The sequence below is a fragment of the Pseudophryne corroboree genome, chromosome 10 (genome assembly GCF_028390025.1).
Source record: "Pseudophryne corroboree isolate aPseCor3 chromosome 10, aPseCor3.hap2, whole genome shotgun sequence".
In the NCBI taxonomy this organism is placed as follows: domain Eukaryota; kingdom Metazoa; phylum Chordata; class Amphibia; order Anura; family Myobatrachidae; genus Pseudophryne; species Pseudophryne corroboree.
The window spans coordinates 52,413,084-52,437,669 of NC_086453.1; the positions used below are offsets into that span (position 1 = coordinate 52,413,084).

At 46.3% G+C, this 24,586-nt stretch overlaps 1 pseudogene; it reads right to left on the reverse strand.

Moving 5' to 3' along the window:
• Window positions 1-19,137: 19,137 nt before the first annotated feature.
• LOC134967041 (5S ribosomal RNA) lies at window positions 19,138-19,256 on the reverse strand (annotated as a pseudogene).
• Between the last annotated feature and the right edge of the window lie 5,330 nt (window positions 19,257-24,586).

Below are 24,586 nucleotides of genomic sequence, written 5' to 3' on the forward strand. Positions count from 1 at the left end.
ACCATTCGAACAGGATCAGGAATTTCACACACTAACAGAACTCACTCTCAGTAGGGTAAGACAAGGAGAGGAGAAAATAATATTAGTCAAGAAAAATAAGATACTCAGGGACAAATTTGGTATACATCACAAAACACGACCAAAGAACAGAACCAAAGGTACACAAAAACAATGGCATACTAACATTACAAACAAGGTGACAGCGGACAACATTCAGAAACCAGGAAATCCCAGGACACCCGTTTACAAAAGATTAAGATTAACATATCAACAGTACATGACAAAGTTATACTCAAAAACCCCCAAAGAAACTTGCAAGAATCTACAACATAAGACAATCGACACATCACTGGATTCCACTACCAGTACAGACTGTGACACTTCCTTCTCTGTATACGACATTGAAGAGGAAATACCACACGAACTAGCGAGACACTCTCTAGAACAAGGGTGGCTGGACACTGAGTTAGCAGCACTTAACTCCTTACCTCTACACATAGACCAAACCGAAAAGAACACACTCACCGCTACAATTAACATTGAGTCAGCAGAGGTTGGCACATTACTCCAATGTGCAGATCAGGATTTTTTAGGAACAATGACAGACCGCATCTACCAGGAAGGGTCTGTCATAACACACAACAAATCATCGAAAAGGAAACTGTCAGAACCAGACGAGGATGCAGGGGAGGACAAAAAAGGCAGACACGGGCCGTGACTAACACTGACAAGAAAGGACAAGGGATTTTCAACCTTAGTAACGTCATCTTAGACACTCACCAAGTTAGTGCCCTGGATAAGGGAATCAAATTTGCACCAACTAGATCACTCAATAAATTTGAAACCTACATGGACATCCAAAAATTCACCCGCAAACTGACACTCAAGAAATTTTTTCATAAGACACCGATACCGCAACATAAACCCACCAGCAATGACCCATTTGTACATACCAGTTTAAAACCCAAATCACAGTTCTATCCCAGCTACATGACGGGCAACCACATAGCCACATTTACCAGCATGGTGGAAAAGGACATCATGAAACTAGATAGACAGAATCCCAGGCCCAGACAATTGAACATGACCAATAAGGAAAGGAGAGCCATCTCTGATCTAAGTAAAAATACTGATATAATCATAAAGCCAGCTGATAAGGGAGGGGGGATAGTACTTCTCAATAAAGCGGACTACATGGAGGAGGCCAATAGGATCCTTAATGACACTAACACCTATAAGAAACTTAAAGGAGACCCCACAACCTTGTTCAAACAACAATTACAAACTCTACTCAAAGAGGGACTAGACATAGGCATTCTATCCACACAGGAACACACTTACCTGGATACACAACATCCCATAATACCGGTATTTTATTACTTACCAAAAATTCATAAACATCCTACCAAACCACCAGGTAGACCTATTATTTCCGGCATAGGTTCCATCAGTTCCAATCTATCACAGTACATTGACACTTTCCTGCAGCCGTATGTTAAACAGCAAAAATCGTACCTCAAAGATACCACGGACATCCTACAGAAACTGCAATCTATTTCATGGGAAGACAATTATTGGCTAGCTACAAGCGATGTAACATCCTTGTACTCAGTTATAGATCACACACAGGGACGACGTAGCATACAACATTTCCTAGACAACGACCCAGACATGAAGATAGAACAGCGGGAATTCATTCTAGGAGGAATAGACTACATACTGACTCACAACTATGTCTGGTTCGATAACGATTTCTTTCTGCAAACCACAGGGACCGCCATGGGGACGAGATTTGCGCCAAGTTACGCAAACCTCTTTATGAGTAAATGGGAAGACGACATCATATGGTCAGACCCAGACCTTGGCGCAAATCTCGTCCTCTGGACCAGGTATATAGATGATGTCTTTTTCATCTGGAAAGGGGACGAACAATCACTTGAGAGCTTTCTATCACATCTCAACAACAATGACCGCAATCTGCAATTCACCTCACATTACAGTCAAGAAAAGGTGGAATTTCTAGATCTCAATATCTTTGTAAAGGAAGGGACGTTGCACACCAACACATTCAATAAAGCAGTTGATGTAAATAGCTTTATACTAGCCTCAAGTGGACATCATCCTACCTGGCTCAACGGTATCCCGATGGGCCAGTTTAAAAGACTTAGACGCAACTGCTCTAGGCTAAATGATTACGACACACAGGGACACACCCTGAGTGAAAGATTCAAAGAGAAAAATTATCACCCTGACTTGGTAAAAAGGGCCTTTGACACAGTTCGAGCAAATGATCGCTCAACACTTTTGGACTACAAGGACAAATCTGCACAAAAAAATATGACTGAAGGACCTATATTCATCACACAATATTCTGACCAGGCACATAAAGTCAAGAAGATCCTCAAAAAACACTGGCCAATTTTACTACAAGATGACACCTTGGCAGAGATACTACCACAGAATCCTAAGGTAGTATACAAAAAAGCTCCAGACATTAAACAAAAACTTATACATAGCTGCATACCTCCGACAAACACCACACAGACTACCATTGATGGCTCACATAGCAAAGGAGGGTTTTTCCATTGCGGGACATGTGTAGGTTGTAAGGTAACCAATTCCAGGAGTACTACACCAACATATAGCATAATATCTGAGGCGAATACACATGAGTATAAGATAAGGAATAGGTTGACATGCCACAGCAAGGGCATTATATACATCCTCCAATGCCCATGTGTTAAACAATACGTAGGAAGAACAATACGACCACTGAAAGTCAGAATTGGGGAACACGTACGCAACATTAGGAAAGGCACAGAAGACCACCCATTATCCCAACATTTCAAAGAGTTTCACAACTCAAACCCTGCTCTACTTAAGTTCACTGGTGTAAAAGAGGTCAAAAAGAACTGGAGAGGAGGTGATTACATCTCCAGAATCAATAAGGAAGAACTGTGCATGATGATTAATTTAGGGACACTGGCCCCCAAAGGGCTCAACATTGACAACGAAATTAGGTCTGTCATATGCAAATGAAGACATATCCCATTTCAAGTCAATTCAACAGCAGCTACATTCACTATTCTATGACATTCTCACATCAAAGTAGTGACAGGCATTGGTTAATGCTGTAGAGGGTTAATCATTATTCTCATGCTTTTGAACATAGCCTCAAAATATCCCAAGGTTCATTATTTTGAGTATTAACACCATTCTGCAAGATTGATTCATATAACTGCTATATTGTAACTTTATATGTATCCTTTTCACTACGGATATATTTTTCCATTATTTTCCTTTTTTCAATACTGGGCACACTCTAAAGCACTGTGATGATGTCACATCCTCCCATAAACTTTGATTGACAAGCTGTGAGCCAATCACAAAGCCAGACGATACTGGGCACACTCTAAAGCACTGTGATGATGTCACATCCTCCCATAAACTTTGATTGACAAGCTGTGAGCCAATCACAAAGCCAGATAATACTGGGCACACTCTAAAGCACTGTGATGATGTCACATCCTCCCATAAACTTCGATTGACAAGCTGTGAGCCAATCACAAAGCCAGATAATACTGGGCACACTCTAAAGCACTGTGATGATGTCACATCCTCCCATAAACTTCGATTGACAAGCTGTGAGCCAATCACAAAGCCAGATCAGAGGACCAATGGGAATTGATCCCACCCTATCAGGACACCTTAAATTCCTGCAACCTAAACACACAAATGACTCCCAGAGGAAGACCCTAACAGGTCGAAACGCGTTGGAGCTACCCATCTATACTACATTGGACTGAGGACGAATATTCACTACAAAGAAGGACAGTACTGCTAATCCTTTCCGCAAACCATCCGGTCACGTGATCCGGAGTTCCGGAAGCAACCGGTTGCCAGGCGACGGAAGAAGCCCGAGACAGAGGAGAGTGGAAGGCGGAGGGGAAGGGAGAAGGTAAGTCCCTGTAGGAGGAGGAGAGGCGCGGCCAGCCGCTCGGAGAGCCCCGGCCGGGTCCACTTCGCCTCTGTGACAGGCGCACACCCCAGGTCAGCGGCCCCACAGAGCGGGCCTGATTCGGGCGCTCTACTGTGGGACGTGCTGCAGGAGGAATAGCGCCAGTCCAGGGTCCTTATTCTCCACTCTAACCAAAGCATACACTACCGCTGTCAACTGTTCATCACTTCACAAGAGAATCCTTCACTTCAGAGCACAGATTAGCGGGACGCCGTTGTCTGTATAGACTTGTAAACCGTTTGGACTTTAGTACATATTATCATTAATATTTTTTTGTGGCATTTTTCTTTTTCTTTTTTTCGACTTTACAAAGATCACAGCATTTGTTCTTTCAATTGAACCTTGCACTTCAGAATTTAAGCTCAAACCAGGAGCGTGCCCCAATCACTGATTGACTTTTAAACCGAATTTATACCTGTTGGGAAAGAAAGTATCTCAGCATCTTAGAATAAACAACCTTAAGTATATTACCTGCTTTTTCATTATTGATTTTAGCTTCACTTTATAACCGTATCACTCACCACTACAAATAGGGTTTGAGCGCTGGTTCCCTGTGGTTTTATCCACATCTGTATACTTACCATTTAAGGGGGGGTGGGACACCCCTCATTACCAGCAGCACAGCCCGCCTCAGATTAACACCTCAGTGCGCAGAGAACCCATTTCTGTATAAAGAAAAAAAGAGGCGCAATGAGGTAGCTGTGTGACGACTAAGCTAAGCGACCCTAGTGGCCGACACAAACACCTGGCCCATCTAGGAGTGGCACTGCAGTGTCAGACAGGATGGCACTTAAAAAAATACTCCCCAAACAGCACATGATGCAAAGAAAAAAAGAGCTGCACCAAAGTCGTTGTGTGACTAAGCTAAGCGACCCAAGTGGCCGACACAAACACCTGGCCCATCTAGGAGTGGCACTGCAGTGTCACGCAGGATGGCCCTTCCAAAAAATACTGCCCAAAGAGCACATGACGCAAAGAAAAAAAGAGGCGCAATGAGGTAGCTGTGTGACGACTAAGCTAAGCGACCCTAGTGGCCGACACAAACACCTGGCCCATCTAGGAGTGGCACTGCAGTGTCAGACAGGATGGCACTTAAAAAAATACTCCCCAAACAGCACATGATGCAAAGAAAAAAAGAGCTGCACCAAAGTCGTTGTGTGACTAAGCTAAGCGACCCAAGTGGCCGACACAAACACCTGGCCCATCTAGGAGTGGCACTGCAGTGGCACGCAGGATGGCCCTTCCAAAAAATACTCCCCAAACAGCACATGACGCAAAGAAAAAAAGAGGCGCAATGAGGTAGCTGTGTGACGACTAAGCTAAGCGACCCTAGTGGCCGACACAAACACCTGGCCCATCTAGGAGTGGCACTGCAGTGTCACGCAGGATGGCCCTTCCAAAAAATACTCCCCAAACAGCACATGACGCAAAGAAAAAAAGAGGCGCAATGAGGTAGCTGTGTGACGACTAAGCTAAGCGACCCTAGTGGCCGACACAAACACCTGGCCCATCTAGGAGTGGCACTGCAGTGTCATGCAGGATGGCCCTTCCAAAAAATACTCCCCAAACAGCACATGACGCAAAGAAAAAAAGAGGCGCAATGAGGTAGCTGTGTGACGACTAAGCTAAGCGACCCTAGTGGCCGACACAAACACCTGGCCCATCTAGGAGTGGCACTGCAGTGTCAGACAGGATGGCACTTAAAAAAATACTCCCCAAACAGCACATGATGCAAAGAAAAAAAGAGCTGCACCAAAGTCGTTGTGTGACTAAGCTAAGCGACCCAAGTGGCCGACACAAACACCTGGCCCATCTAGGAGTGGCACTGCAGTGTCACGCAGGATGGCCCTTCCAAAAAATACTCCCCAAACAGCACATGACGCAAAGAAAAAAAGAGGCGCAATGAGGTAGCTGTGTGACGACTAAGCTAAGCGACCCTAGTGGCCGACACAAACACCTGGCCCATCTAGGAGTGGCACTGCAGTGTCACGCAGGATGGCCCTTCCAAAAAATACTCCCCAAACAGCACATGACGCAAAGAAAAAAAGAGGCGCAATGAAGTAGCTGTGTGACGACTAAGCTAAGTGACCCTAGTGGCCGACACAAACACCTGGCCCATCTAGGAGTGGCACTGCAGTGTCAGACAGGATGGCACTTAAAAAAATAGTCCCCAAACAGCACATGATGCAAAGAAAAAAAGAGCTGCACCAAAGTCGTTGTGTGACTAAGCTAAGCGACCCAAGTGGCCGACACAAACACCTGGCCCATCTAGGAGTGGCACTGCAGTGTCACGCAGGATGGCCCTTCCAAAAAATACTCCCCAAACAGCACATGACGCAAAGAAAAAAAGAGGCGCAATGAGGTAGCTGTGTGACGACTAAGCTAAGCGACCCTAGTGGCCGACACAAACACCTGGCCCATCTAGGAGTGGCACTGCAGTGTCAGACAGGATGGCACTTAAAAAAATACTCCCCAAACAGCACATGATGCAAAGAAAAAAAGAGCTGCACCAAAGTCGTTGTGTGACTAAGCTAAGCGACCCAAGTGGCCGACACAAACACCTGGCCCATCTAGGAGTGGCACTGCAGTGTCACGCAGGATGGCCCTTCCAAAAAATACTCCCCAAACAGCACATGACGCAAAGAAAAAAAGAGGCGCAATGAGGTAGCTGTGTGACGACTAAGCTAAGCGACCCTAGTGGCCGACACAAACACCTGGCCCATCTAGGAGTGGCACTGCAGTGTCACGCAGGATGGCCCTTCCAAAAAATACTCCCCAAACAGCACATGACGCAAAGAAAAAAAGAGGCGCAATGAAGTAGCTGTGTGACGACTAAGCTAAGCGACCCTAGTGGCCGACACAAACACCTGGCCCATCTAGGAGTGGCACTGCAGTGTCAGACAGGATGGCACTTAAAAAAATAGTCCCCAAACAGCACATGATGCAAAGAAAAAAAGAGCTGCACCAAAGTCGTTGTGTGACTAAGCTAAGCGACCCAAGTGGCCGACACAAACACCTGGCCCATCTAGGAGTGGCACTGCAGTGTCACGCAGGATGGCCCTTCCAAAAAATACTCCCCAAACAGCACATGACGCAAAGAAAAAAAGAGGCGCAATGAGGTAGCTGTGTGACGACTAAGCTAAGCGACCCTAGTGGCCGACACAAACACCTGGCCCATCTAGGAGTGGCACTGCAGTGTCACGCAGGATGGCCCTTCCAAAAAATACTCCCCAAACAGCACATGACGCAAAGAAAAAAAGAGGCGCAATGAGGTAGCTGTGTGACGACTAAGCTAAGCGACCCTAGTGGCCGACACAAACACCTGGCCCATCTAGGAGTGGCACTGCAGTGTCAGACAGGATGGCACTTAAAAAAATACTTCCCAAACAGCACATGACGCAAAGAAAAATGAAAGAAAAAAGAGGTGCAAGATGGAATTGTCCTTGGGCCCTCCCACCCACCCTTATGTTGTAAAAACAGGACATGCACACTTTAACGAACCCATCATTTCAGCGACAGGGTCTGCCACACGACTGTGACTGAAATGACTGGTTGGTTTGGGCCCCCACCAAAAAAGAAGCAATCAATCTCTCCTTGCACAAACTGGCTCTACAGAGGCAAGATGTCCACCTCATCATCATCGTCCGATTCATCACCCCTTTCACTGTGTACATCCCCCTCCTCACAGATTATTAATTCGTCCCCACTGGAATCCACCATCTCAGGTCCCCGTGTACTTTCTGGAGGCAATTGCTGCTGGTGAATGTCTCCATGGAGGAATTGATTATAATTCATTTTAATGAACATCATCTTCTCCACATTTTCTGGAAGTAACCTCGTACGCCGATTGCTGACAAGGTGAGCGGCGGCACTAAACACTCTTTCGGAGTACACACTGGAGGGAGGGCAACTTAGGTAGAATAAAGCCAGTTTGTGCAAGGGCCTCCAAATTGCCTCTTTTTCCTGCCAGTATACGTACGGACTGTCTGACGTGCCTACTTGGATGCGGTCACTCATATAATCCTCCACCATTCTTTCAATGGTGAGAGAATCATATGCAGTGACAGTAGACGACATGTCAGTAATCGTTGGCAGGTCCTTCAGTCCGGACCAGATGTCAGCATCAGCAGTCGCTCCAGACTGCCCTGCATCACCGCCAGCGGGTGGGCTCGGAATTCGTAGCCTTTTCCTCGCACCCCCAGTTGCGGGAGAATGTGAAGGAGGAGATGTTGACGGGTCGCGTTCCGCTTGACTTGACAATTTTCTCACCAGCAGTTCTTTGAACCTCTGCAGACTTGTGTCTGCCGGAAAGAGAGATCCAACGTAGGTTTTAAATCTAGGATCGAGCACGGTGGCCAAAATGTAGTGCTCTGATTTAAACAGATTGACCACCCGTGAATCCTGGTTAAGCGAATTAAGGGCTCCATCCACAAGTCCCACATGCCTAGCGGAATCGCTCTGTTTTAGCTCCTCCTTCAATGCCTCCAGCTTCTTCTGCAAAAGCCTGATGAGGGGAATGACCTGACTCAGGCTGGCAGTGTCTGAACTGACTTCACGTGTGGCAAGTTCAAAAGGTTGCAGAACCTTGCACAACGTTGAAATCATTCTCCACTGCGCTTGAGACAGGTGCATTCCACCTCCTTTGCCTATATCGTGGCCAGATGTATAGGCTTGAATGGCCTTTTGCTGCTCCTCCATCCTCTGAAGCATATAGAGGGTTGAATTCCACCTCGTTACCACCTCTTGCTTCAGATGATGGCAGGGCAGGTTCAGGTGTTTTTGGTGGTGCTCCAGTCTTCTGTACGCGGTGCCTGTACGCCGAAAGTGGCCCGCAATTCTTCTGGCCACCGACAGCATCTCTTGCACGCCCCTGTCGTTTTTTAAATAATTCTGCACCACCAAATTCAAGGTATGTGCAAAACATGGGACGTGCTGGAATTTGCCCAGATGTAATGCACGCACAATATTGCTGGCGTTGTCCGATGCCACAAATCCCCAGGAGAGTCCAATTGGGGTAAGCCATTCTGCGATGATCTTCCTCAGTTGCCGTAAGAGGTTTTCAGCTGTGTGCGTATTCTGGAAAGCGGTGATACAAAGCGTAGCCTGCCTAGGAACGAGTTGGCGTTTGCGAGATGCTGCTACTGGTGCCGCCGCTGCTGTTCTTGCAGCGGGAGGCAATACATCTACCCAGTGGGCTGTCACAGTCATGTAGTCCTGAGTCTGCCCTGCTCCACTTGTCCACATGTCCGTGGTTAAGTGGACATTGGGTACAACTGCATTTTTTAGGACACTGGTGAGTCTTTTTCTGACGTCCGTGTACATTCTCGGTATCGCCTGCCTAGAGAAGTGGAACCTAGATGGTATTTGGTAACGGGGGCACACTACCTCAAGCAATTGTCTAGTTCCCTGTGAACTTACGGCGGATACTGGACGCACGTCTAATACCAACATAGTTGTCAAGTCTTTGCAACAGGATGACTGCTGTGATATTTCATCTTCCTCGCAAAGGACTGTTGGACAGTCAATTGCTTACTGGAAGTAGTACAAGTGGTCTTCCGACTTCCCCTCTGGGATGACGATCGACTCCCAGCAGCAACAACAGCAGCGCCAGCAGCAGTAGGCGTTACACTCAAGGATGCATCGGAGGAATCCCAGGCAGGAGAGGACTCGTCAGACTTGCCAGTGACATGGCCTGCAGGACTATTGGCTTTCCTGGGTAAGGAGGAAATTGACACTGAGGGAGTTGGTGGTGTGGTTTGTGCGAGCTTGGTTACAAGAGGAAGGGATTTACTGGTCAGTGGACTGCATCCGCTGTCGCCCAAAGTTTTTGAACTTGTCACTAACTTATTATGAATGCTCTGCAGGTGACGTATAAGGGAGGATGTTCCGAGGTGGTTAACGTGCTTACCCCTACTTATTACAGCTTGACAAAGGCAACACACGGATTGACACCAGTTGTCCACATTTCTGTTGAAATAATTCCACACTGAAGAGCTGATTTTTTTTGTATTTTGACCAGGCATGTCAATGGCCATATTCCTCCCACGGACAACAGGTGTCTCCCCGGGTGCCTAACTTAAACAAACCACCTTACCATCAGAATCCTCCTTGTCAATTTCCTCCCCAGCGCCAGCAACACCCATATCCTCATCCTGGTGTACTTCAACAGTGACATCTTAAATTTGACTATCAGGAACTGGACTGCGGGTGCTCCTTCCAGCACTTGCAGGGGGTGTGCAAATGGTGGAAGGCGCAAGCTCTTCCCGTCCAGTGTTGGGAAGGTCAGGCATCGCAACCGACACAATTGGACTCTCCTTTGGGATTTGGGATTTCGAAGAACGCACAGTTTTTTGCTGTGCTTTTGCCGCAAGTCTTTTCTTTTTTCTAGCGAGAGGATGAGTGCTTCCATCCTCATGTGAAGCTGAACCACTAGCCATGAACATAGGCCAGGGCCTCAGCCGTTCCTTGCCACTCCGTGTCGTAAATGGCATATTGGCAAGTTTACGCTTCTCCTCAGACGCTTTTAATTTTGATTTTTGGGTCATTTTTTTACTGATCTTTTGTGTTTTGGATTTTACATGCTCTGTACTATGACATTGGGCATCGGCCTTGGCAGACGACGTTGATGGCATTTCATCGTCTCGGCCATGACTAGTGGCAGCAGCTTCAGCACGAGGTGGAAGTGGATCTTGATCTTTCCCTATTTTTTTAACCTCCACATTTTTGTTCTCCATATTTTAATGCGCACAACTAAAAGCCACCACAGGTATACAATGTAGATGGATGGATAGTATAGTATTATATTACTTATGGAGGACGAGTGCACTGACGACACAGAGGTAGGTACAGCCGTGGCCTACCGTACTGCTTATATATATTATATACTGTATATAACGGACCTGGTGGACACTGTCAGCAGACTGCTAAACTAGTATGAAGAAAAAAAAAAACCACCACAGGTAGGTATACAATACAATGTAGATGGATGGATAGTAAGTATAGTATTATATTACTTATGGACGACGAGTGCACTGACGACACAGAGGTAGGTACAGCCGTGGCCTACCGTACTGCTTATATATATAATATACTGTATATAACGGACCTGGTGGACACTGTCAGCAGACTGCTAAACTAGTATGAAGAAAAAAAACCCACTACAGGTAGGTATACAATACAATGTAGATGGATGGATAGTAAGTATAGTATTATATTACTTATGGAGGACGAGTGCACTGACGACACAGAGGTAGGTACAGCCGTGGCCTACCGTACTGCTTATATATATAATATACTGTATATAACGGACCTGGTGGACACTGTCAGCAGACTGCTAAACTAGTATGAAGAAAAAAAAACCCACCACAGGTAGGTATACAATACAATGTAGATGGATGGATAGTAAGTATAGTATTATATTACTTATGGAGGACGAGTGCACTGACGACACAGAGGTATGTACAGCCGTGGCCTACCGTACTGCTTATATATATAATATACTGTATATAACGGACCTGGTGGACACTGTCAGCAGACTGCTAAACTAGTATGAAGAAAAAAAAACCCCACCACAGGTAGGTATACAATACAATGTAGATGGATGGATAGTAAGTATAGTATTATATTACTTATGGAGGACGAGTGCACTGACGACACAGAGGTAGGTACAGCCGTGGCCTACCGTACTGCTTATATATATAATATACTGTATATAACGGACCTGGTGGACACTGTCAGCAGACTGCTAAACTAGTATGAAGAAAAAAAAAACCACCACAGGTAGGTAGGTATACAATACAATGTAGATGGATGGATAGTAAGTATAGTATTATATTACTTATGGACGACGAGTGCACTGACGACACAGAGGTAGGTACAGCCGTGGCCTACCGTACTGCTTATATATATAATATACTGTATATAACGGACCTGGTGGACATTGTCAGCAGACTGCTAAACTAGTATGAAGAAAAAAAACCCACCACAGGTAGGTATACAATACAATGTAGATGGATGGATAGTAAGTATAGTATTATATTACTTATGGACGACGAGTGCACTGATGACACAGAGGTAGGTACAGCCGTGGACTACCGTACTGCTTATATATATAATATACTGTATATAACGGACCTGGTGGACACTGTCAGCAGACTGCTAAACTGGTATGAAGAAAAAAAAAAACCACCACAGGTAGGTATACAATACAATGTAGATGGATGGATAGTAAGTATAGTATTATATTACTTATGGACGACGAGTGCACTGACGACACAGAGGTAGGTACAGCCGTGGCCTACCGTACTGCTTATATATATAATATACTGTATATAACGGACCTGGTGGACACTGCCAGCAGACTGCTAAACTAGTATGAAGGAAAAAAAACCCACCACAGGTAGGTATACAATACAATGTGGATGGATGGATAGTAAGTATAGTATTATATTACTTATGGAGGACGAGTGCACTGACGACACAGAGGTATGTACAGCCGTGGCCTACCGTACTGCTTATATATATAATATACTGTATATAACGGACCTGGTGGACACTGTCAGCAGACTGCTAAACTAGTATGAAGAAAAAAAAAACCACCACAGGTAGGTATACAATACAATGTAGATGGATGGATAGTAAGTATAGTATTATATTACTTATGGAGGACGAGTGCACTGACGACACAGAGGTAGGTACAGCCGTGGCCTACCGTACTGCTTATATATATAATATACTGTATATAACGGACCTGGTGGACACTGTCAGCAGACTGCTAAACTAGTATGAAGAAAAAAAAACCCACCACAGGTAGGTAGGTATACAATACAATGTAGATGGATGGATAGTAAGTATAGTATTATATTACTTATGGACGACAAGTGCACTGACGACACAGAGGTAGGTACAGCCGTGGCCTACCGTACTGCTTATATATATAATATACTGTATATAACGGACCTGGTGGACACTGTCAGCAGACTGCTAAACTAGTATGAAGAAAAAAAAACCACCACAGGTAGGTATACAATACAATGTAGATGGATGGATAGTATGTATAGTATTATATTACTTATGGACGACGAGTGCACTGACGACACAGAGGTAGGTACAGCCGTGGCCTACCGTACTGCTTATATATATAATATACTGTATATAACGGACCTGGTGGACACTGTCAGCAGACTGCTAAACTAGTATGAAGAAAAAAAAAACCACCACAGGTAGGTATACAATAATGTAGATGGATGGATAGTAAGTATAGTATTATATTACTTATGGACGACGAGTGCACTGACGACACAGAGGTAGGTACAGCCGTGGCCTACCGTACTGCTTATATATATAATATACTGTATATAACGGACCTGGTGGACACTGTCAGCAGACTGCTAAACTGGTATGAAGAAAAAAAAAACCACCACAGGTAGGTATACAATACAATGTAGATGGATGGATAGTAAGTATAGTATTATATTACTTATGGACGACGAGTGCACTGACGACACAGAGGTAGGTACAGCCGTGGCCTACCGTACTGCTTATATATATAATATACTGTATATAACGGACCTGGTGGACACTGTCAGCAGACTGCTAAACTAGTATGAAGGGAAAAAAAACCACCACAGGTAGGTATACAATAATGTAGATGGATGGATAGTAAGTATAGTATTATATTACTTATGGACGACGAGTGCACTGACGACACAGAGGTAGGTACAGCAGTGGCCTACCGTACTGCTGCTTATATATATAATATACTGTATAACGGACCTGGTGGACACTGTCAGCAGACTGCTAAACTAGTATGAAGAAGAAGAAAAAACACCACAGGAGTGTTTTTCAGGCAGACAAACGTATACTGGACTGGTGGTCACTGTCAGCAAAACTGTGCACTGTACTCCTGCTATAACTGCTCCCCAGTCCCCACAATTAGGCAGTGTGAGCAGAGCAGTGCACTCAGCACAGATATATCATGCAGCAGTGCAGCACACTGAGTGAGCACAGATATGGTGGAGCGTTTTTTTTCAGGCAGAGAAACAACGGATTAAACTCACTGGTGGTATAATCAAAACCCTGCACTGTACTCCCTAACAGCTGCTCCCCGTCCCCAATCCTCCCCACAATTATAACTAACTAAGTCACTCTGTGTTCTACTATAACGGAGAGGACGCCAGCCACGTCCTCTCCCTATCAATCTCAATGCACGTGTGAAAATGGCGGCGACGCGTGGCTCCTTATATAGAATCCGAATCTCGCGAGAATCCGACAGCGGGATGATGACGTTCGGGCGCGCTCGGGTTAACCGAGCAAGGCGGGAGGATCCGAGTCGCTCGGACCCGTGTAAAAAAAAGGTGAAGTTCGGGCGGGTCGGATCCCGAGGATCCGAACCCGCTCATCACTAGTAAATATACGCACACCCACACCAGCATGCACACGCATCGCTGCAACCTAGTCGCACCCACGACTAAGCGCAGCCACAATGAGCGTGGCTACATCTGTATAACATACCATGGTAGCCAGGGGCGGATCCAGAACAAAATGACAGGGGGGGGCACCTCGGTAGGGAAAGGCGGGGGGGGGGGGGTGAGGGGGGTTGGTCTTTGTGCGAACTCCTGGGATGGTGGGTGTGGCCTCACAGGGAATTCCGTACTCTCAAGCCACAACCTTGTTTCATCACGCTGGAGGCATGGAGTACAGGTCTGGTGGGTGACAGGGTGAGTGTGCAATGACAGGTGTGGTGGGGGATGGGGTGTGCGGGGACTGGTCTGGTGGGGGACAGGGTGAGTGTCTTTGGGGCAGATGTTGTGGGTGACAGGGTGAGAGAGTCTGTAACCAGGACTGGGTAGAGCACCCCTACCTGCCCTTCAATGCCTACCTCACAGCACTCCCCCACTTCAATGCACTTCATCACATCACAGCTTCTCCAACACCATTATTTGTAAATTACCTGCTTGTTGCCAGGGGTCTCATGCTCATTGCCAATGGTTTCATGCTCGTTGCCAGGGGTCTCATGTTCATTGCCAGGGGTTTCATGCTCTTGGTTCCATGCTCATTGCCAGTGGTTTCATGCTCGTTTCTATCGGTTTCATGCTCATTGTCAGGGGTTAGTGACACGTGGCAATGGGGCACTTTTATATCAGCTATATATCGGCACTTTATACCTAGTTGAAAGTGTCAGCAGAGGCCGGAGCAGGGGAGGGGGCCTTCACTAGTTGTGGAGAGAGTGTTGTGGGGCTCTGGCTGCCATGCGTCAGGAGGATGGGGATCGAGTGGGAAGCTCTGGCAGCAGGGCAGAGAGGAGGAAGCAGTGGGAGCTGCACGCTGGGATCTGCTGCAGCTGGGAGTCCGGGCTCACGGCTTCTGGTGCCGCGGCGTAGTATTAAAAAAAAGGGAAATGAATTGGGGATGGCGGTGATTACACAGAAATAGATGGGGTGGGTGGCTCAAAGACACATAGGGTGGTCAGAAGCACACTGGGTTAGGTGACTCAGCACACATGGGATGAGGTGTCTGCGAGCACAAGGGGAGGTGGGTTCAGATAAGCACATAGGGGAGACAGTTAATGGCACACATGGAGCGGTGAGTGCCGAGGCACATATGGGGAGCAGTTCAGTGGCACACATAGGTAGGTAGGTCAGCGGCACAGGGGGGTTAGAGGACAACTATGGGAGGGGGTAAGAGGCACACTAGTGAAGCTTCTGTGTACCTCTAATACTGTACAAGCATGGGAGGAGGAAAATAATGGAGGAGAGTTGGGTGGGGACACATGTAAGTAGAAGGAGTGCATCAGCAGAGGTAGTCTCTAAAGTAAAGGGTCCTATGAGAGGGGAGCCAAGGGGGGAAATAATTTCCATGCCCCCATATTATACTGGTAATGTAGCCTCTACTGAACACTGTCTGTGACAGTATGTCAGTGTGTCAGGCAGGGGGGCCGCAGCACTGATGGCCCGAAAGCAATCTACTACTTAGTCACAGAGGCCGTAGCAGGGGAGGGGGCCTTCACTAGTTGTGCCGCCGAGATGAGGAGACGAGGTGCAGCTGCGGGAGAGAGTGCTGCGGGGCTCTGGCTGCCATGTGTGAGGAGGATGGGAAGCGCTGGCAGCAGGGCAGAGAGGAGGAAGTGGTGGGAGCTGCACGCTGGGAGTCCTGGTGTGATGACTGCTTCCAGTGCGGCGGCAGTGGGGGGGGGGGGGACTCACCCACTGCACTCCCTGAGCGGTAGTGGGGACGGGAGCCGGGGAGCGCAGCACCGCAGATCGGATCGGAAGAGAGATCCGATCTGTGATGTGGCAGGGGGGCCCGGGGTATGTACATGCAACCTGCAGCCCCACAGCCCTTGCAGCTATAGTGATAAATGACAGGGGGGGCACGTGCCTGGGGGCCCCCCTCCTGGATCCGCCACTGGTGGTAGCCATGGCAGCATCACTGGATGGCAGAGTTGCTGTACTGTGGAGATGGAATAACAGAATGAATAGGAACAATGCAGTGTAGTGGGTGCAGCGGGCAGCCTGTCATGTGGGGGGTGGGGCCACATGACATCACACAGACACCTCGACCTATCAGGAATCTTCCTGGTGAGCCTTATGGCCAATCTGCCCTTGCCGATAATTAATGTTGCAGACTTTTTCCTCCATAGTTATTCCAATGGTTTATATAGTAGTTGCGGAAGTAGGAAACAAAAAAACTGATTTATAACACCTGATATCAGGCAATCTGTGCTCTAGCATGAATTGCGTATCCATACTTCTTATCTGACAAAGATGAGTTATCACTGATCCTGAGCGCCATTTAAAGTAGACTATTTAAACTGTAAAGCTGTATTATCCTTAACAAAATAGTGACATTACTAAATTACTGCCCAAAATAGACGTTATGGTAAGAACTTACTGTTGATAACGTGATTTCTCTTATGTCCACAGGTATCCACAGGATAACATTGGGATATGCCGGTGCGACAGCGGAAATGGCACCAATACGGTCACGAGCTTTCTGGCCTCCCAGGATGCATTGGGGCCTCCACTATATAGTCCCGCCCACTGACTCAGTCAGATCAGTTCTTTCCACAGCTATTAGGCAGGAACATTAGGTAGAGACCTGTACAGGCGATAAGAACACACATGCACACCCTTCCATACAAGAGGGAAGAGGTTTAGTGATTGTCAAGATCCTCAAATCAGGTGCGTCGGGGTGGGACCCCTGTGGATACCTGTGGACATAAGAGAAATCACGTTATCAACGGTAAGTTCTTACCATAACGTCTATTTCTCTGGCTGGGTCCACAGGATTATCCACAGGATAACATTTGGATTCCCAAAGCCAGTTTTAGTGGTGGGGACGCTCCTGATTACACAGGAGGACCTTTCGCCCGAAGTCTGCGTCGTGACAGGCAAAAGTATCCAAGGCATAATGTCTGATGAATATGTTTATGGAAGACCATGTGGCTGCCTTACAAATCTGTTCTGCTGAAGCACCCTGTTGTGCTGCCCATGAAGGACCTACCTTACGTGTAGAGTGAGCAGAGACATTAGCCGGAGTAGGGAGATCTGCATGAGAATAAGCTTCTGATATTACCATTCGGAGCCATCTTTCGAGCGTCTGTTTACCAGCAGGCCATCCTCTACTATGAAATCCATAGAGGATGAAGAGAGAATCTGTTTTTCTGATGGCACTAGTACTATCTATGTAGATTCTTAATGCTCAGACTTTGTCCAGCGACGCTTCTCCTGCAGAAAATCCCGATACCTGAAAAGCTGGGACTACAATCTCTTCATTAAGGTGAAATTTTGAAACCACGTTTGGAAGATAACCAGATTTAGTTCTGAGAACTGCTCTGTCTGGAAAATAAACTTAGGAAAGGAGACTTACACGATAACGCTCCTAAATCTGACACTCTTCTGGCTGACGCCATTGCCAGTAGAAAAAGTACTTTAGCCGTTAACCATTTAAGATCTGCTCTCTTAAGTGGTTCAAACGGAGGTCCCTGGAGGAACTTAAGAACTAAATTAAAATCCCAGGGAGCTGCAGGAGGAACAAATGGAGGTTGAATATGTACAACTCCCTGAAAGAAAGTACGTACATCCTGTAAATCAGCAATCTTTCGCTGTAACCATACAGTTAATGCTGATACTTGAACTCTCAAGGAAGCTACTTTCAAACCTTTATCCAATCCTGCTTGAAGGAAATCCAAAATCCTGGATACTTTAAAAGATCTTGGATTCAAAATTTTTTTAGTACACCAATGAATATAGGCTTGCCATATTCTATGATACACAGGAGCTGAAGAAGGCTTTCTTGCTCTAAGCATAGTTTGGATTACTTGTTTTGAAAATCCTCTGGCTTCTAAGATAGAGGTTTCACAAAGTAGACATGGTTCCACACCAGTTCTAAAAGTTCAAAAATGAGTAGTAAATAATAATGGAGTACCAGAATACCTGTATGATGTATACGAATAATTTGATAAATGGTTCTGGTGGTGCACCCAGAGTCAGAGACAAACTAGAAAGAAAATGGATTACAGAAGACTCTTGTGTGGGTGCACTCTTATTTTAAATTTGTTAGTATGAGAAGATTAAAACATAACTTTTATTAATTCATTAATTTAAGAAAAAATCCACACTTAAGTTGTCCACCACAATTAATTAAACTAAATATATTGATACACATATATACAGTTCAGCCCGTCAGCATCTCTGAGAAATGCCATATCTGATTATTGTGGCTGATCAATCTCGAAAAGTTGGGGTGAGTATAATCCACGGCCAACCATTAAAATTTAGAGAGCGAGTATTGAAAGAAATTGATCAGCAAAAAAATAGGAAATGTTCTGGTTAGTCTATGTTATTAGACTTCAGGAGGGATGTAGACACTCTGGCTCTACACCCTGATCCTATCCCACCAGCACAAGCTCTGCTTGTATTAATTGGACCTCCAAGGGTCATTGAACCAAAAAGTTATCAGGAGTATAGATCCTTATTAGCATTGACCAATGTCAAATCTGTGACATGTCAGGGAAGACGGTACTTAGGAAAGGTAGCGCAGATTACTGGAGTAGGCGAAAGAAATGATTGGAGGAAAATGTGGTGATCCTGCTGTTGGCTTAGAGTCGAGAAGGTCATGAATTACAACACCGGGTATTCTCTGGGGGTCACCCTCACAGATACTGACCCAGCCCACCACCGTTTTGCTTCCAAGATCGGACGAGATCGGGCTCTGCCGGTGGGGTATGGTAGTAATTGATTGGGCCTACTATGGCCGACTCACCAATGAGAGTGCACCTAAACAAGAATGAGGAGAGAGATAGAGGAACGGGGCGGATCTGCTGTCTATGTTAGGCACAGGATATACCTGTGGATCATGGATGAGAGTCCGCAGATATATAAAGAAATGAAAAAAGTGAAGGGATTGAAGGAGAAGGCCAGAAAAAGAAACAGAGAAAACGGGAGAGAAGAAAAAAAGGGGGAGAGAGGAAGGAGAGCTAAATGAAGATTGTGACAAATGTCAGCTTGGTATCACACCAAGTTGTTGTCAAAAACAAATATTAATTAGGTATACACCCAAGTAACTGGCAATGTTGGATATATTCGGTAGTTCCTCTATTTCAATAGAGAGGGTAAGTGTTGGTGCATAGGCCCTGATAGGTGCTAGTTGTCACCAGGGGTTAAAGTGAGCCGGAACGGGGCGGAACTGCGTTCCGTCAGTTCCACCAGGAGACGGAACGCAGTTCCGCCTCCCCTGGCTCACCTAACCCGATGTCCCGGGCGGCGCTGCAGGGAGATGCCGGGCGCCCGCTGAGATCGCGTTACGAGCGGGCGCCCGTCTCCCTCTCCGCAGCGGCAGCCGGAGCTCAGTACTGAGCTCCGGCTTCCGGTTCTGTCAGTGCGCGCTATGGGAGAGACGTCATGACGTCTCTCCCATAGTGCCGAGGAGCGGGCGGCGAGAGAGGACTGCGGCGGGAGCGGGGCTTGGTAAGTATGGTGCTCCCCCCACCCCTCCCTCCTATATGTGTACCACTAGCGGTGTTTCTACTGGGGGCTAGTTACTGGGGGGCTTTTACTACTGGGGGGCTTTACTACTGGGGCAAACTACAGAGGGGCAAAACTACTGGGGGGCTTTACTACTGGGGCAAACTACAGAGGGGCAAATTACTGGGGGGCTTTACTACTGGGGCAAACTACAGAGAGGCAAACTACTGGGGGGCTTTAGTACTGGGGGCAAACTACTGGGGGGCTTTACTGCTGGGGCAAACTACAAGGGGCAAACTACTGGGGGCATTACTACAAGGGGGCAAGCTACAAAGGGGTAAACTACTGGCAGCATTACTACTGGGGGCTAAACTACAAGGGGGCATAATTACAGGAGCTAAACTACTGGGGGTATAACTACAAGGGGGCAAACTACTGGGGACATTACTAACTTTGGCAAACTACATGGGGGCTAAACTACAGGGGCTAAACAACTGGGGGCACAACTGCAGGGGGCATTACCACTGGGGGATAAACTACATGGGGCAAACTACATGAGGGCAAAACTACTGGGGGCATTACCACTCAGAGGTTAAACTAAAGGGGGAGGGGGGGGGAGTAAATTGCTGGGGTCATAACTGCAGGGGCATTACCAGTATGGGCATGACTGCTGGGGCTAAACGACTAGGGGCAATACTACACATGGGCATTACCATTAAGGGCATTACTGATGGGGTGCACAGTTAATGAGGGCATTGTAAAGGGGGCACTTCATAAGGGGCACTACTGTTGGGGGCATTGCATAAGGGGCACTACTACTGTGGGCATTGTATAAGGGGTGCTACTGCTGGGGGCATTACTGTATGGGGCGACAAAGAAGCTGCGTTCCCGGTCCGCCGTCCGTCGCTCCACCCCTACCATCGCCGCCGCACTGGAAGCCCAGGTTCCAGACTCCCAGCTGCAGCGGATCTGGGACCAGGCCGGCTTTATTATCCCTGCCGCTGCATCGAGCTCCTGTGACCGCGGCGCTACTAGTTCAAATCTGTCGCTGATTGGCTGCCGGTCCGCAGCAGTTTTGAAATATTAGCGCCGTGGTCACAGGAGCTCGATGCGGCGGCAGGGATAATAAAGGCAGCCTGGTTCCAGATCCACTGCAGCCGCCCTCAGCCTCTTCTGCCGCCCCGCCCTCGGACCTCTGCGCACCCACAGCCTCCTCCTCCGCACTATCTCCGAGGCCCACAGCCTCCTCCACGTCACGCCTACCACAGCCTACTCATCCACAGCACCGCAGACCACCGCCGCTGCTAAACAGGTAATCTAACCTGCTGCCTTTCTCTCTCCCTAGTCCCTACTGTATTCCCTTGCTGTCACTTTCCATGTCCCTGCTGTCACTTTCCATGTCCCTGCTGTCACTCTCCCTGTCACTCTATAATGTGAATTTCGGCTCATACCGTGTGCTATAATGTGAATTTCGGCTCATACCGTGTGCTATAATGTGAATTTCGGCTCATACCGTGTGCTATAATGTGAATTTCGGCTCATACTGTGTGGTGTAATGTGAATTTCGGCTCATACCGTGTGCTATAATGTGAATTTCGGCTCATACTGTGTGGTGTAATGTGAATTTCGTCTCATACCGTGTGGTGTAATGTGAATTTGGCTCATACTGTGTGGTGTAATGTGAATTTGGCTCATACTGTGTGGTGTAATATGAATGTGGCTCATACTGTGTGGTATAAATGTGAATTTCGGCTCATACTGTGAGGTATAATGTGAAAGGGGTCTTACTATTGTGGTGCATAATGTGTATAAGGGGTATATGGTGTGGTAAACTACACTGAAGGGCACGCCCCCTTTTGCGTGGCCACGCCCCCTTGTCAGGAGTGTGCGCGCCTTCGGCGCGCACATAGTTGCACCCTTCACTTTTCCATACCCCCACTTCAAAATTTCCACTTGGGTACTACTACTGTGGGCATTATTACTATTGTGTGACCACGCCCCTTTCTTTTTGAGGCCACACCCCCTTTTTGCTGCGCACGCCCTACAGCGCGCGCAATACCTTTATTACATGGGCACCGTGGGGAGGGGGGTGAGTTCCACCACCTCTCTAGGACCACTTTAAGCACTGGTTGTCACACTTATTCACACATATGCTGCAAAGACACAAATGTGTAAATGCTATGTAAACCTTGCAGCATGACAGATGAACATAGTGATATTCCTGCCTAGATCCCTAGATAGGCCTAAATATGACACTTTATACAAAGCTACAGCACTATAACATCAGACATGGTGCACAGGCATTAGGGTAATCCACATTCTCAGATATGTTTGGGAGTACCCCTATAAACAGTATAACAGGTAATGGGGTAGGCAGGCCCCTGCAACAATGGTTGACTGGATACTTATACACTTGCCACTGCTCTATTGAAAAGGGTAACAGTAATGGCAATTCGAGAGAAAAAATAAAAAAAAACAAATACAGGTTGAGTATCCCATATCCAAATATTCCGAAATACGGAATATTCCGAAATACGGACTTTTTTGAGTGAGAGTGAGATAGTGAAACCTTTGTTTTGTGATGGCTCAATGTACACAAACTTTGTTTAATACACAAAGTTATTAAAAATATTGTATTAAATGACCTTCAGGCTGTGTGTATAAGGTGTATATGAAACATAAATGAATTGTGTAAATGTACACACACTTTGTTTAATGCACAAAGTCATATAAAATATTGGCTAAAATGACCTTCAGGCTGTGTGTATAAGGTGTATATGAAACATAAATGTATTCTGTGCTTAGATTTAGGTCCCATCACCATGATATCTCATTATGGTATGCAATTATTCCAAAATATGGAAAAATCAAATATCCAAAATACCTCTGGTCCCAAGCATTTTGGATAAGGGAGACTCAACCTGTATTTGAAAAAAGGGAGAAATGATGAGAAGAATTTAATATAATAGTTACTGCCCCGATCCCTGGGCTGTCCTGATTGGGGCAAAAAAATATATAAAAATATATTGTGCCAATTTACTACATTGGTTGCCGAGCGACGGGACGCCTTAACCCAGACGCCCTATCCGATCCGTGATGGAAGATGACGTCACCTAACGCAGCTGAGGACACTTTGCATCCTAGCAACTAGACGCCGGAAATCGTTACCGGACGTGACGTGGCGCAGCAGGGCTGAATGTCAGAAACAGACGAGCGGCTATCCTTGCTGCCGCAGTGTATTTCCCACTGTACTAACGAGGACACTGTACTAACGAGGACACCCTTTAAGAGTTCATCAAAATTCTCTTCCTCTCCTGGTAAGACACTCTTATCAAGGTACGATGCATAGGTTGCCTAGCAACCAGACTAAAACACGTCACTTCCGCTGATCACAGCGGAGGCCTGAGGATGATCTCAGCCAATTAATCACATAGCAGCCATTGGCTGATAACCACTCATATGGGTATTTAAACCCCAGCTATCACATTAGAACAGCAGCATTGGAAGTGAATAAGCCCGCAGGACGGGTGAAACGCATTTTCCAGCATTTCAGCATGACCTATTTCAGCATTCCAGCATGAATCACCCCAACATCAACCAAGGACCTGAGGAGTAAATTTTGCATCCTGATACTTAGTGACTGACCCAGGTACCTGGGCAGGGACCGGTACAACCCCCCCACCCTTCTTTTTGTCTATCTCCATTTGACTCCATTTACCAATGTAGTAAATTGGCACAATATATTTTTATATATTTTTTTGCCCCAATCAAGACAGCCCAGGGATCGGGGCAGTGACTATTATATACATTCTTCTCATCATTTCTCCCTTTTTTCAAATATTTGTATTTTTTAATTTTTTCTCTCGAATTGCCATTACTGTTACCCTTTTCAATAGAGCAGTGGCAAGTGTATAAGTATCCAGTCAACCATTGTTGCAGGGGCCTGCCTACCCCATTACCTGTTATACTGTTTATAGGGGTACTCCCAAACATATCTGAGAATGTGGATTACCCTAATGCCTGTGCACCATGTCTGATGTTATAGTGCTGTAGCTTTGTATAAAGTGTCATATTTAGGCCTATCTAGGGATCTAGGCAGGAATATCACTATGTTCATCTGTCATGCTGCAAGGTTTACATAGCATTTACACATTTGTGTCTTTGCAGCATATGTGTGAATAAGTGTGACAACTAGCACCTATCAGGGCCTATGCACCAACACTTACCCTCTCTATTGAAATAGAGGAACTACCGAATATATCCAACATTGCCAGTTACTTGGGTGTATACCTAATTAATATTTGTTTTTGACAACAACTTGGTGTGATACCAAGCTGACATTTGTCACAATCTTCATTTAGCTCTCCTTCCTCTCTCCCCCTTTTTTTTTTCTTCTCTCCTGTTTTCTCTGTTTCTTTTTCTGGCCTTCTCCTTCAATCCCTTCATTTTTTCATTTCTCTATATATCTGCGGACTCTCATCCATGATCCACAGGTATATCCTGTGCCTAACATAGACAGCAGATCCGCCCCGTTCCTCTATCTCTCTCCTCATTCTTGTTTAGGTGCACTCTCATTGGTGAGTCGGCCATAGTAGGCCCAATC